The 12,694-nt window shown below is 35.8% G+C and overlaps 10 non-coding genes across 10 annotated transcripts; all 10 read right to left on the reverse strand.

Annotated features, from left to right (window-relative positions):
- Positions 1-113: 113 nt before the first annotated feature.
- Positions 114-306, reverse strand: LOC139506796 (U2 spliceosomal RNA). Its single transcript, XR_011660363.1, has one exon. It is a non-coding gene; the product is annotated as a U2 spliceosomal RNA (small nuclear RNA).
- A 985-nt stretch (positions 307-1,291) lies between these two features.
- LOC139506835 (U2 spliceosomal RNA) lies at positions 1,292-1,484 on the reverse strand. Its single transcript, XR_011660399.1, has one exon. It is a non-coding gene; the product is annotated as a U2 spliceosomal RNA (small nuclear RNA).
- A 2,715-nt stretch (positions 1,485-4,199) lies between these two features.
- Positions 4,200-4,392, reverse strand: LOC139506809 (U2 spliceosomal RNA). The gene has a single exon (XR_011660374.1). It is a non-coding gene; the product is annotated as a U2 spliceosomal RNA (small nuclear RNA).
- A 986-nt stretch (positions 4,393-5,378) lies between these two features.
- On the reverse strand, positions 5,379-5,571 carry LOC139506820 (U2 spliceosomal RNA). The gene has a single exon (XR_011660385.1). It is a non-coding gene; the product is annotated as a U2 spliceosomal RNA (small nuclear RNA).
- Positions 5,572-6,557: 986 nt separating this feature from the next.
- Positions 6,558-6,750, reverse strand: LOC139506832 (U2 spliceosomal RNA). The gene has a single exon (XR_011660396.1). It is a non-coding gene; the product is annotated as a U2 spliceosomal RNA (small nuclear RNA).
- Positions 6,751-7,736: 986 nt separating this feature from the next.
- Positions 7,737-7,929, reverse strand: LOC139506837 (U2 spliceosomal RNA). The gene has a single exon (XR_011660401.1). It is a non-coding gene; the product is annotated as a U2 spliceosomal RNA (small nuclear RNA).
- A 986-nt stretch (positions 7,930-8,915) lies between these two features.
- Positions 8,916-9,108, reverse strand: LOC139506797 (U2 spliceosomal RNA). Its single transcript, XR_011660364.1, has one exon. It is a non-coding gene; the product is annotated as a U2 spliceosomal RNA (small nuclear RNA).
- A 986-nt stretch (positions 9,109-10,094) lies between these two features.
- On the reverse strand, positions 10,095-10,287 carry LOC139506798 (U2 spliceosomal RNA). Its single transcript, XR_011660365.1, has one exon. It is a non-coding gene; the product is annotated as a U2 spliceosomal RNA (small nuclear RNA).
- A 972-nt stretch (positions 10,288-11,259) lies between these two features.
- On the reverse strand, positions 11,260-11,452 carry LOC139506799 (U2 spliceosomal RNA). Its single transcript, XR_011660366.1, has one exon. It is a non-coding gene; the product is annotated as a U2 spliceosomal RNA (small nuclear RNA).
- Positions 11,453-12,438: 986 nt separating this feature from the next.
- Positions 12,439-12,631, reverse strand: LOC139506800 (U2 spliceosomal RNA). The gene has a single exon (XR_011660367.1). It is a non-coding gene; the product is annotated as a U2 spliceosomal RNA (small nuclear RNA).
- Between the last annotated feature and the right edge of the window lie 63 nt (positions 12,632-12,694).

The following is a 12,694-nucleotide window of genomic DNA, read 5'->3' on the forward strand; positions in this document are numbered from 1 at the left end:
AAAAAGTACACATGTAGTGCTCAGTGAAAAGCATTAGAGAATATTTTACTGGGGCTGTTTCGCAGGCTATTGAAGGGAAAGCTATTTTTCTATTTTAATTTTCTCCCCAAACAGGGGAGTGAGCCGATCCTGGAGGTACTGCAATACCAGGCCAACTCGTGGCAAGAGCGGTGCAAGCACCTAACATCTCACCTAGTTGCAAAAATCAGTTTAATATCGAAGTACCCACATGGGGTACGTATCAGATATTAAGCTGATAAGAACAGATACTACACTTTGATCTTAGCCAAAAGGCCGAGAAGCGATACTCAAATCTTTCCGAGTTTCCAAAGCCTACAAATCCTATTTCTTACTCAAACACGGTGTTTTAATTTTAACCAAAGCTACACAAATTTTGCAAATTTATATACAAAAAGCACACGAAACACGAGATCTTGCTTTGCTTCAAATACCTGACAGCATGAAACGATTTCTGCATGACAAAACGGGTGTGAAAATAAAAAGCGGCTTGTGAAATACGGCAAGTCGCCAGAATATATTTTTAAACGTATAACATACGTATACGTATTTAATCTTAATCGAACGAAATAACATGATCATGTTGATTCATCCTAGGTCCGACGAACGCAGTTTTTAAAGCCTAGGAAATTTCATTAATCAGAAAATAAATTCAACGCTTTTTCACAATCAGCACGGACTTTTCACTGTCTCGTTTAGTTAACACAAACATAAACAGTTCACCTGTTCTATTTTTTAAAGGAATTGACCGGTACAGCAATTTTTAAATAAATTTCAGAAGGAGGAAAAAACTTACCGGCCGACTGCAGTTTCCATCGTTTGCCCTCGTTCTGAGGCGACGTCGCTATTAACGATGATTGAAACAGTAGAAGGGGACGTAATTCTTTTCCCCGCGTTTTTCCGTAACGCTAAAAATTTATAGAGTTTCTTTTTAGGAACGAGAATACATTAATACACTGACATGTGCTGTTATAAATACAAGCAAGCGACAACAAAAATATTACATTACAAGAAAAGAAAAGAACTTTTTAGAGAACAGACATAAAAAAGAAAAAAAAGAAAATGCAACTTATTTTACATGCACGAGAAGTAGAATGATTTACAACAATGAGTAAAACTATACAATTTACGCAAACTCCTTAAATAAGAAAGATATATAGAAAAAGTACACATGTAGTGCTCAGTGAAAAGCATTAGAGAATATTTTACTGGGGCTGTTTCGCAGGCTATTGAAGGGAAAGCTATTTTTCTATTTTAATTTTCTCCCCAAACAGGGGAGTGAGCCGATCCTGGAGGTACTGCAATACCAGGCCAACTCGTGGCAAGAGCGGTGCAAGCACCTAACATCTCACCTAGTTGCAAAAATCAGTTTAATATCGAAGTACCCACATGGGTACGTATCAGATATTAAGCTGATAAGAACAGATACTTTTTTTTATATTTCAAACATTTTATTAATAATAGATATCAAATACTATATTGAATACAATCAATAGTTAAAATCATATATCACAGATAATACGATTGTAACTCAATATTAATAAGTCCCGGAAATTAATGATAATCAAATACTTTTAGATTTAAATGAAATTACCAAAAATAAATTTACATGAAATCTATTTTCAAAACCCCTAAATAATTACTGAAAACCCCCCAATTTATAAATAAACAACAAAGTGTTTTGAATTCCTTTTACAAATCTATATATAAACTTTCCTTTAAATAATTTACCTTTATAACTAAAACCAGTTTTTGTAAACTAGTAATATATTTAACTTTAACTATAAATAAACATCATACGATAAATTTTACCTATAATGTTTACCTTTAACAAAATCAAAATACACAATACATAGTGATTACATTTAACATCAAAATCAATATCGTACATACACAACCCACTAAAGTCCATAATGCATTGTCATGTATGCTACGATAAATACTTTCACCTTTAAATTTCTAAACTGAACTGTTTTAAATACTACATGTAATAAATACATGTCAAATTCCATATTACTTTAGACTTTAAAGAAAACCATCAGAAAGTGCTGATTTGTAATTACAATAATTTTCATGTACTACAATATTAAAATCTGCTTGTAAACTGTCTAATATTAACTGTTTATGTTTATGCCTGTCCGATTCTTTACCAATTATATCCCGTAATTCCGTATCACTGAGTATAGACGAAACGAACTTATTCTGGTCATTTACACGACCTAATACCGGTATAACTTTCCCTTCTGATGTATTAAGTAAAACCAGTTGGTATGTTTCCCTTTTAACATCAGTCACTTTTCGCTTTTTACCACTAACAACTTTGTACTGTACTTCTCCAGAAAGATCGTCCGGATCTGTCGCGATATCGGACCATAACTTGGAAACGGACGAGGACTTTTCGGTATCCACGGTCTCTTGTGACGTATCCACGGTCTCCTGTGTCGTATCCTTTGTAACGGGGGAAGTATCCTGTGTAACCTGCATATCTACCGGTGTATCATCACTAATGTCACTGTTTTGAGTCTCCGGAACCGAGACTGCTTCCAACGGAACTGTTGCCTTTTTGCCTGACGGACAGTTCTTACGAATATGTCCAACGGTTCTACACTTCAGGCATAAGGGTGCCCTACCCACCACGGTAAGTAGACAGTCTTTACCTGCTATACTAGTACGGTATGGTAACGATTGTACATCCTTCTCTGAAATCTCCAATGTAACTTTAATGTTCCCATTAGCAAACGTTATTCCTTCGGATTTCTCCGTTTCACGTGAACAACTAACTATTTTGCCATACTGTTCTAAAAACGATTCAACTGCAGTTAGCTTTAACCACACTGGAAGCCACAAAACTTTCAATAACACTGTTCTTGTGTCTGCACGGCTTACTGCAACTCTGGTATCTAACGACGTAAAGTCCGAATTAATCACTTTATCAGCAATATCTTCAGTAGTAAAGGTTGTATACCAAACACCACCAATATCCACCTTGAAAATCGCTGTCACATCATCCGGGTTAACAATGTTCTTTAATGCACGGATAATCCAAGTACGTGTGTTAACTGGTGAGCCATCCGTAAACGAAAACTTCGCACTGCATCTAAGTAATCCATAATCTACTAAATCCATTTTAACACTTTAACTTTTAACTTTAACTTTTCACTCGCTTTAATCTTTGCCAAAAGGCCGAGAAGCGATACTCAAATCTTTCCGAGTTTCCAAAGCCTACAAATCCTATTTCTTACTCAAACACGGTGTTTTAATTTTAACCAAAGCTACACAAATTTTGCAAATTTATATACAAAAAGCACACGAAACACGAGATCTTGCTTTGCTTCAAATACCTGACAGCATGAAACGATTTCTGCATGACAAAACGGGTGTGAAAATAAAAAGCGGCTTGTGAAATACGGCAAGTCGCCAGAATATATTTTTAAACGTATAACATACGTATACGTATTTAATCTTAATCGAACGAAATAACATGATCATGTTGATTCATCCTAGGTCCGACGAACGCAGTTTTTAAAGCCTAGGAAATTTCATTAATCAGAAAATAAATTCAACGCTTTTTCACAATCAGCACGGACTTTTCACTGTCTCGTTTAGTTAACACAAACATAAACAGTTCACCTGTTCTATTTTTTAAAGGAATTGACCGGTACAGCAATTTTTAAATAAATTTCAGAAGGAGGAAAAAACTTACCGGCCGACTGCAGTTTCCATCGTTTGCCCTCGTTCTGAGGCGACGTCGCTATTAACGATGATTGAAACAGTAGAAGGGGACGTAATTCTTTTCCCCGCGTTTTTCCGTAACGCTAAAAATTTATAGAGTTTCTTTTTAGGAACGAGAATACATTAATACACTGACATGTGCTGTTATAAATACAAGCAAGCGACAACAAAAATATTACATTACAAGAAAAGAAAAGAACTTTTTAGAGAACAGACATAAAAAAGAAAAAAAAGAAAATGCAACTTATTTTACATGCACGAGAAGTAGAATGATTTACAACAATGAGTAAAACTATACAATTTACGCAAACTCCTTAAATAAGAAAGATATATAGAAAAAGTACACATGTAGTGCTCAGTGAAAAGCATTAGAGAATATTTTACTGGGGCTGTTTCGCAGGCTATTGAAGGGAAAGCTATTTTTCTATTTTAATTTTCTCCCCAAACAGGGGGAGTGAGCCGATCCTGGAGGTACTGCAATACCAGGCCAACTCGTGGCAAGAGCGGTGCAAGCACCTAACATCTCACCTAGTTGCAAAAATCAGTTTAATATCGAAGTACCCACATGGGGTACGTATCAGATATTAAGCTGATAAGAACAGATACTACACTTTGATCTTAGCCAAAAGGCCGAGAAGCGATACTCAAATCTTTCCGAGTTTCCAAAGCCTACAAATCCTATTTCTTACTCAAACACGGTGTTTTAATTTTAACCAAAGCTACACAAATTTTGCAAATTTATATACAAAAAGCACACGAAACACGAGATCTTGCTTTGCTTCAAATACCTGACAGCATGAAACGATTTCTGCATGACAAAACGGGTGTGAAAATAAAAAGCGGCTTGTGAAATACGGCAAGTCGCCAGAATATATTTTTAAACGTATAACATACGTATACGTATTTAATCTTAATCGAACGAAATAACATGATCATGTTGATTCATCCTAGGTCCGACGAACGCAGTTTTTAAAGCCTAGGAAATTTCATTAATCAGAAAATAAATTCAACGCTTTTTCACAATCAGCACGGACTTTTCACTGTCTCGTTTAGTTAACACAAACATAAACAGTTCACCTGTTCTATTTTTTAAAGGAATTGACCGGTACAGCAATTTTTAAATAAATTTCAGAAGGAGGAAAAAACTTACCGGCCGACTGCAGTTTCCATCGTTTGCCCTCGTTCTGAGGCGACGTCGCTATTAACGATGATTGAAACAGTAGAAGGGGACGTAATTCTTTTCCCCGCGTTTTTCCGTAACGCTAAAAATTTATAGAGTTTCTTTTTAGGAACGAGAATACATTAATACACTGACATGTGCTGTTATAAATACAAGCAAGCGACAACAAAAATATTACATTACAAGAAAAGAAAAGAACTTTTTAGAGAACAGACATAAAAAAGAAAAAAAAGAAAATGCAACTTATTTTACATGCACGAGAAGTAGAATGATTTACAACAATGAGTAAAACTATACAATTTACGCAAACTCCTTAAATAAGAAAGATATATAGAAAAAGTACACATGTAGTGCTCAGTGAAAAGCATTAGAGAATATTTTACTGGGGCTGTTTCGCAGGCTATTGAAGGGAAAGCTATTTTTCTATTTTAATTTTCTCCCCAAACAGGGGGAGTGAGCCGATCCTGGAGGTACTGCAATACCAGGCCAACTCGTGGCAAGAGCGGTGCAAGCACCTAACATCTCACCTAGTTGCAAAAATCAGTTTAATATCGAAGTACCCACATGGGGTACGTATCAGATATTAAGCTGATAAGAACAGATACTACACTTTGATCTTAGCCAAAAGGCCGAGAAGCGATACTCAAATCTTTCCGAGTTTCCAAAGCCTACAAATCCTATTTCTTACTCAAACACGGTGTTTTAATTTTAACCAAAGCTACACAAATTTTGCAAATTTATATACAAAAAGCACACGAAACACGAGATCTTGCTTTGCTTCAAATACCTGACAGCATGAAACGATTTCTGCATGACAAAACGGGTGTGAAAATAAAAAGCGGCTTGTGAAATACGGCAAGTCGCCAGAATATATTTTTAAACGTATAACATACGTATACGTATTTAATCTTAATCGAACGAAATAACATGATCATGTTGATTCATCCTAGGTCCGACGAACGCAGTTTTTAAAGCCTAGGAAATTTCATTAATCAGAAAATAAATTCAACGCTTTTTCACAATCAGCACGGACTTTTCACTGTCTCGTTTAGTTAACACAAACATAAACAGTTCACCTGTTCTATTTTTTAAAGGAATTGACCGGTACAGCAATTTTTAAATAAATTTCAGAAGGAGGAAAAAACTTACCGGCCGACTGCAGTTTCCATCGTTTGCCCTCGTTCTGAGGCGACGTCGCTATTAACGATGATTGAAACAGTAGAAGGGGACGTAATTCTTTTCCCCGCGTTTTTCCGTAACGCTAAAAATTTATAGAGTTTCTTTTTAGGAACGAGAATACATTAATACACTGACATGTGCTGTTATAAATACAAGCAAGCGACAACAAAAATATTACATTACAAGAAAAGAAAAGAACTTTTTAGAGAACAGACATAAAAAAGAAAAAAAAGAAAATGCAACTTATTTTACATGCACGAGAAGTAGAATGATTTACAACAATGAGTAAAACTATACAATTTACGCAAACTCCTTAAATAAGAAAGATATATAGAAAAAGTACACATGTAGTGCTCAGTGAAAAGCATTAGAGAATATTTTACTGGGGCTGTTTCGCAGGCTATTGAAGGGAAAGCTATTTTTCTATTTTAATTTTCTCCCCAAACAGGGGGAGTGAGCCGATCCTGGAGGTACTGCAATACCAGGCCAACTCGTGGCAAGAGCGGTGCAAGCACCTAACATCTCACCTAGTTGCAAAAATCAGTTTAATATCGAAGTACCCACATGGGGTACGTATCAGATATTAAGCTGATAAGAACAGATACTACACTTTGATCTTAGCCAAAAGGCCGAGAAGCGATACTCAAATCTTTCCGAGTTTCCAAAGCCTACAAATCCTATTTCTTACTCAAACACGGTGTTTTAATTTTAACCAAAGCTACACAAATTTTGCAAATTTATATACAAAAAGCACACGAAACACGAGATCTTGCTTTGCTTCAAATACCTGACAGCATGAAACGATTTCTGCATGACAAAACGGGTGTGAAAATAAAAAGCGGCTTGTGAAATACGGCAAGTCGCCAGAATATATTTTTAAACGTATAACATACGTATACGTATTTAATCTTAATCGAACGAAATAACATGATCATGTTGATTCATCCTAGGTCCGACGAACGCAGTTTTTAAAGCCTAGGAAATTTCATTAATCAGAAAATAAATTCAACGCTTTTTCACAATCAGCACGGACTTTTCACTGTCTCGTTTAGTTAACACAAACATAAACAGTTCACCTGTTCTATTTTTTAAAGGAATTGACCGGTACAGCAATTTTTAAATAAATTTCAGAAGGAGGAAAAAACTTACCGGCCGACTGCAGTTTCCATCGTTTGCCCTCGTTCTGAGGCGACGTCGCTATTAACGATGATTGAAACAGTAGAAGGGGACGTAATTCTTTTCCCCGCGTTTTTCCGTAACGCTAAAAATTTATAGAGTTTCTTTTTAGGAACGAGAATACATTAATACACTGACATGTGCTGTTATAAATACAAGCAAGCGACAACAAAAATATTACATTACAAGAAAAGAAAAGAACTTTTTAGAGAACAGACATAAAAAAGAAAAAAAAGAAAATGCAACTTATTTTACATGCACGAGAAGTAGAATGATTTACAACAATGAGTAAAACTATACAATTTACGCAAACTCCTTAAATAAGAAAGATATATAGAAAAAGTACACATGTAGTGCTCAGTGAAAAGCATTAGAGAATATTTTACTGGGGCTGTTTCGCAGGCTATTGAAGGGAAAGCTATTTTTCTATTTTAATTTTCTCCCCAAACAGGGGGAGTGAGCCGATCCTGGAGGTACTGCAATACCAGGCCAACTCGTGGCAAGAGCGGTGCAAGCACCTAACATCTCACCTAGTTGCAAAAATCAGTTTAATATCGAAGTACCCACATGGGGTACGTATCAGATATTAAGCTGATAAGAACAGATACTACACTTTGATCTTAGCCAAAAGGCCGAGAAGCGATACTCAAATCTTTCCGAGTTTCCAAAGCCTACAAATCCTATTTCTTACTCAAACACGGTGTTTTAATTTTAACCAAAGCTACACAAATTTTGCAAATTTATATACAAAAAGCACACGAAACACGAGATCTTGCTTTGCTTCAAATACCTGACAGCATGAAACGATTTCTGCATGACAAAACGGGTGTGAAAATAAAAAGCGGCTTGTGAAATACGGCAAGTCGCCAGAATATATTTTTAAACGTATAACATACGTATACGTATTTAATCTTAATCGAACGAAATAACATGATCATGTTGATTCATCCTAGGTCCGACGAACGCAGTTTTTAAAGCCTAGGAAATTTCATTAATCAGAAAATAAATTCAACGCTTTTTCACAATCAGCACGGACTTTTCACTGTCTCGTTTAGTTAACACAAACATAAACAGTTCACCTGTTCTATTTTTTAAAGGAATTGACCGGTACAGCAATTTTTAAATAAATTTCAGAAGGAGGAAAAAACTTACCGGCCGACTGCAGTTTCCATCGTTTGCCCTCGTTCTGAGGCGACGTCGCTATTAACGATGATTGAAACAGTAGAAGGGGACGTAATTCTTTTCCCCGCGTTTTTCCGTAACGCTAAAAATTTATAGAGTTTCTTTTTAGGAACGAGAATACATTAATACACTGACATGTGCTGTTATAAATACAAGCAAGCGACAACAAAAATATTACATTACAAGAAAAGAAAAGAACTTTTTAGAGAACAGACATAAAAAAGAAAAAAAAGAAAATGCAACTTATTTTACATGCACGAGAAGTAGAATGATTTACAACAATGAGTAAAACTATACAATTTACGCAAACTCCTTAAATAAGAAAGATATATAGAAAAAGTACACATGTAGTGCTCAGTGAAAAGCATTAGAGAATATTTTACTGGGGCTGTTTCGCAGGCTATTGAAGGGAAAGCTATTTTTCTATTTTAATTTTCTCCCCAAACAGGGGGAGTGAGCCGATCCTGGAGGTACTGCAATACCAGGCCAACTCGTGGCAAGAGCGGTGCAAGCACCTAACATCTCACCTAGTTGCAAAAATCAGTTTAATATCGAAGTACCCACATGGGGTACGTATCAGATATTAAGCTGATAAGAACAGATACTACACTTTGATCTTAGCCAAAAGGCCGAGAAGCGATACTCAAATCTTTCCGAGTTTCCAAAGCCTACAAATCCTATTTCTTACTCAAACACGGTGTTTTAATTTTAACCAAAGCTACACAAATTTTGCAAATTTATATACAAAAAGCACACGAAACACGAGATCTTGCTTTGCTTCAAATACCTGACAGCATGAAACGATTTCTGCATGACAAAACGGGTGTGAAAATAAAAAGCGGCTTGTGAAATACGGCAAGTCGCCAGAATATATTTTTAAACGTATAACATACGTATACGTATTTAATCTTAATCGAACGAAATAACATGATCATGTTGATTCATCCTAGGTCCGACGAACGCAGTTTTTAAAGCCTAGGAAATTTCATTAATCAGAAAATAAATTCAACGCTTTTTCACAATCAGCACGGACTTTTCACTGTCTCGTTTAGTTAACACAAACATAAACAGTTCACCTGTTCTATTTTTTAAAGGAATTGACCGGTACAGCAATTTTTAAATAAATTTCAGAAGGAGGAAAAAACTTACCGGCCGACTGCAGTTTCCATCGTTTGCCCTCGTTCTGAGGCGACGTCGCTATTAACGATGATTGAAACAGTAGAAGGGGACGTAATTCTTTTCCCCGCGTTTTTCCGTAACGCTAAAAATTTATAGAGTTTCTTTTTAGGAACGAGAATACATTAATACACTGACATGTGCTGTTATAAATACAAGCAAGCGACAACAAAAATATTACATTACAAGAAAAGAAAAGAACTTTTTAGAGAACAGACATAAAAAAGAAAAAAAAGAAAATGCAACTTATTTTACATGCACGAGAAGTAGAATGATTTACAACAATGAGTAAAACTATACAATTTACGCAAACTCCTTAAATAAGAAAGATATATAGAAAAAGTACACATGTAGTGCTCAGTGAAAAGCATTAGAGAATATTTTACTGGGGCTGTTTCGCAGGCTATTGAAGGGAAAGCTATTTTTCTATTTTAATTTTCTCCCCAAACAGGGGGAGTGAGCCGATCCTGGAGGTACTGCAATACCAGGCCAACTCGTGGCAAGAGCGGTGCAAGCACCTAACATCTCACCTAGTTGCAAAAATCAGTTTAATATCGAAGTACCCACATGGGGTACGTATCAGATATTAAGCTGATAAGAACAGATACTACACTTTGATCTTAGCCAAAAGGCCGAGAAGCGATACTCAAATCTTTCCGAGTTTCCAAAGCCTACAAATCCTATTTCTTACTCAAACACGGTGTTTTAATTTTAACCAAAGCTACACAAATTTTGCAAATTTATATACAAAAAGCACACGAAACACGAGATCTTGCTTTGCTTCAAATACCTGACAGCATGAAACGATTTCTGCATGACAAAACGGGTGTGAAAATAAAAAGCGGCTTGTGAAATACGGCAAGTCGCCAGAATATATTTTTAAACGTATAACATACGTATACGTATTTAATCTTAATCGAACGAAATAACATGATCATGTTGATTCATCCTAGGTCCGACGAACGCAGTTTTTAAAGCCTAGGAAATTTCATTAATCAGAAAATAAATTCAACGCTTTTTCACAATCAGCACGGACTTTTCACTGTCTCGTTTAGTTAACACAAACATAAACAGTTCACCTGTTCTATTTTTTAAAGGAATTGACCGGTACAGCAATTTTTAAATAAATTTCAGAAGGAGGAAAAAACTAGTTTCCATCGTTTGCCCTCGTTCTGAGGCGACGTCGCTATTAACGATGATTGAAACAGTAGAAGGGGACGTAATTCTTTTCCCCGCGTTTTTCCGTAACGCTAAAAATTTATAGAGTTTCTTTTTAGGAACGAGAATACATTAATACACTGACATGTGCTGTTATAAATACAAGCAAGCGACAACAAAAATATTACATTACAAGAAAAGAAAAGAACTTTTTAGAGAACAGACATAAAAAAGAAAAAAAAGAAAATGCAACTTATTTTACATGCACGAGAAGTAGAATGATTTACAACAATGAGTAAAACTATACAATTTACGCAAACTCCTTAAATAAGAAAGATATATAGAAAAAGTACACATGTAGTGCTCAGTGAAAAGCATTAGAGAATATTTTACTGGGGCTGTTTCGCAGGCTATTGAAGGGAAAGCTATTTTTCTATTTTAATTTTCTCCCCAAACAGGGGGAGTGAGCCGATCCTGGAGGTACTGCAATACCAGGCCAACTCGTGGCAAGAGCGGTGCAAGCACCTAACATCTCACCTAGTTGCAAAAATCAGTTTAATATCGAAGTACCCACATGGGGTACGTATCAGATATTAAGCTGATAAGAACAGATACTACACTTTGATCTTAGCCAAAAGGCCGAGAAGCGATACTCAAATCTTTCCGAGTTTCCAAAGCCTACAAATCCTATTTCTTACTCAAACACGGTGTTTTAATTTTAACCAAAGCTACACAAATTTTGCAAATTTATATACAAAAAGCACACGAAACACGAGATCTTGCTTTGCTTCAAATACCTGACAGCATGAAACGATTTCTGCATGACAAAACGGGTGTGAAAATAAAAAGCGGCTTGTGAAATACGGCAAGTCGCCAGAATATATTTTTAAACGTATAACATACGTATACGTATTTAATCTTAATCGAACGAAATAACATGATCATGTTGATTCATCCTAGGTCCGACGAACGCAGTTTTTAAAGCCTAGGAAATTTCATTAATCAGAAAATAAATTCAACGCTTTTTCACAATCAGCACGGACTTTTCACTGTCTCGTTTAGTTAACACAAACATAAACAGTTCACCTGTTCTATTTTTTAAAGGAATTGACCGGTACAGCAATTTTTAAATAAATTTCAGAAGGAGGAAAAAACTTACCGGCCGACTGCAGTTTCCATCGTTTGCCCTCGTTCTGAGGCGACGTCGCTATTAACGATGATTGAAACAGTAGAAGGGGACGTAATTCTTTTCCCCGCGTTTTTCCGTAACGCTAAAAATTTATAGAGTTTCTTTTTAGGAACGAGAATACATTAATACACTGACATGTGCTGTTATAAATACAAGCAAGCGACAACAAAAATATTACATTACAAGAAAAGAAAAGAACTTTTTAGAGAACAGACATAAAAAAGAAAAAAAAGAAAATGCAACTTATTTTACATGCACGAGAAGTAGAATGATTTACAACAATGAGTAAAACTATACAATTTACGCAAACTCCTTAAATAAGAAAGATATATAGAAAAAGTACACATGTAGTGCTCAGTGAAAAGCATTAGAGAATATTTTACTGGGGCTGTTTCGCAGGCTATTGAAGGGAAAGCTATTTTTCTATTTTAATTTTCTCCCCAAACAGGGGGAGTGAGCCGATCCTGGAGGTACTGCAATACCAGGCCAACTCGTGGCAAGAGCGGTGCAAGCACCTAACATCTCACCTAGTTGCAAAAATCAGTTTAATATCGAAGTACCCACATGGGGTACGTATCAGATATTAAGCTGATAAGAACAGATACTACACTTTGATCTTAGCCAAAAGGCCGAGAAGCGATACTCAAATCTTTCCGAGTTTCCAAAGCCTACAAATCCTATTTCTTACTCAAACACGGTGTTTT

The sequence above is a fragment of the Mytilus edulis genome, unplaced genomic scaffold (genome assembly GCF_963676685.1).
Source record: "Mytilus edulis unplaced genomic scaffold, xbMytEdul2.2 SCAFFOLD_259, whole genome shotgun sequence".
NCBI classification, from domain to species: Eukaryota; Metazoa; Mollusca; class Bivalvia; order Mytilida; family Mytilidae; genus Mytilus; species Mytilus edulis.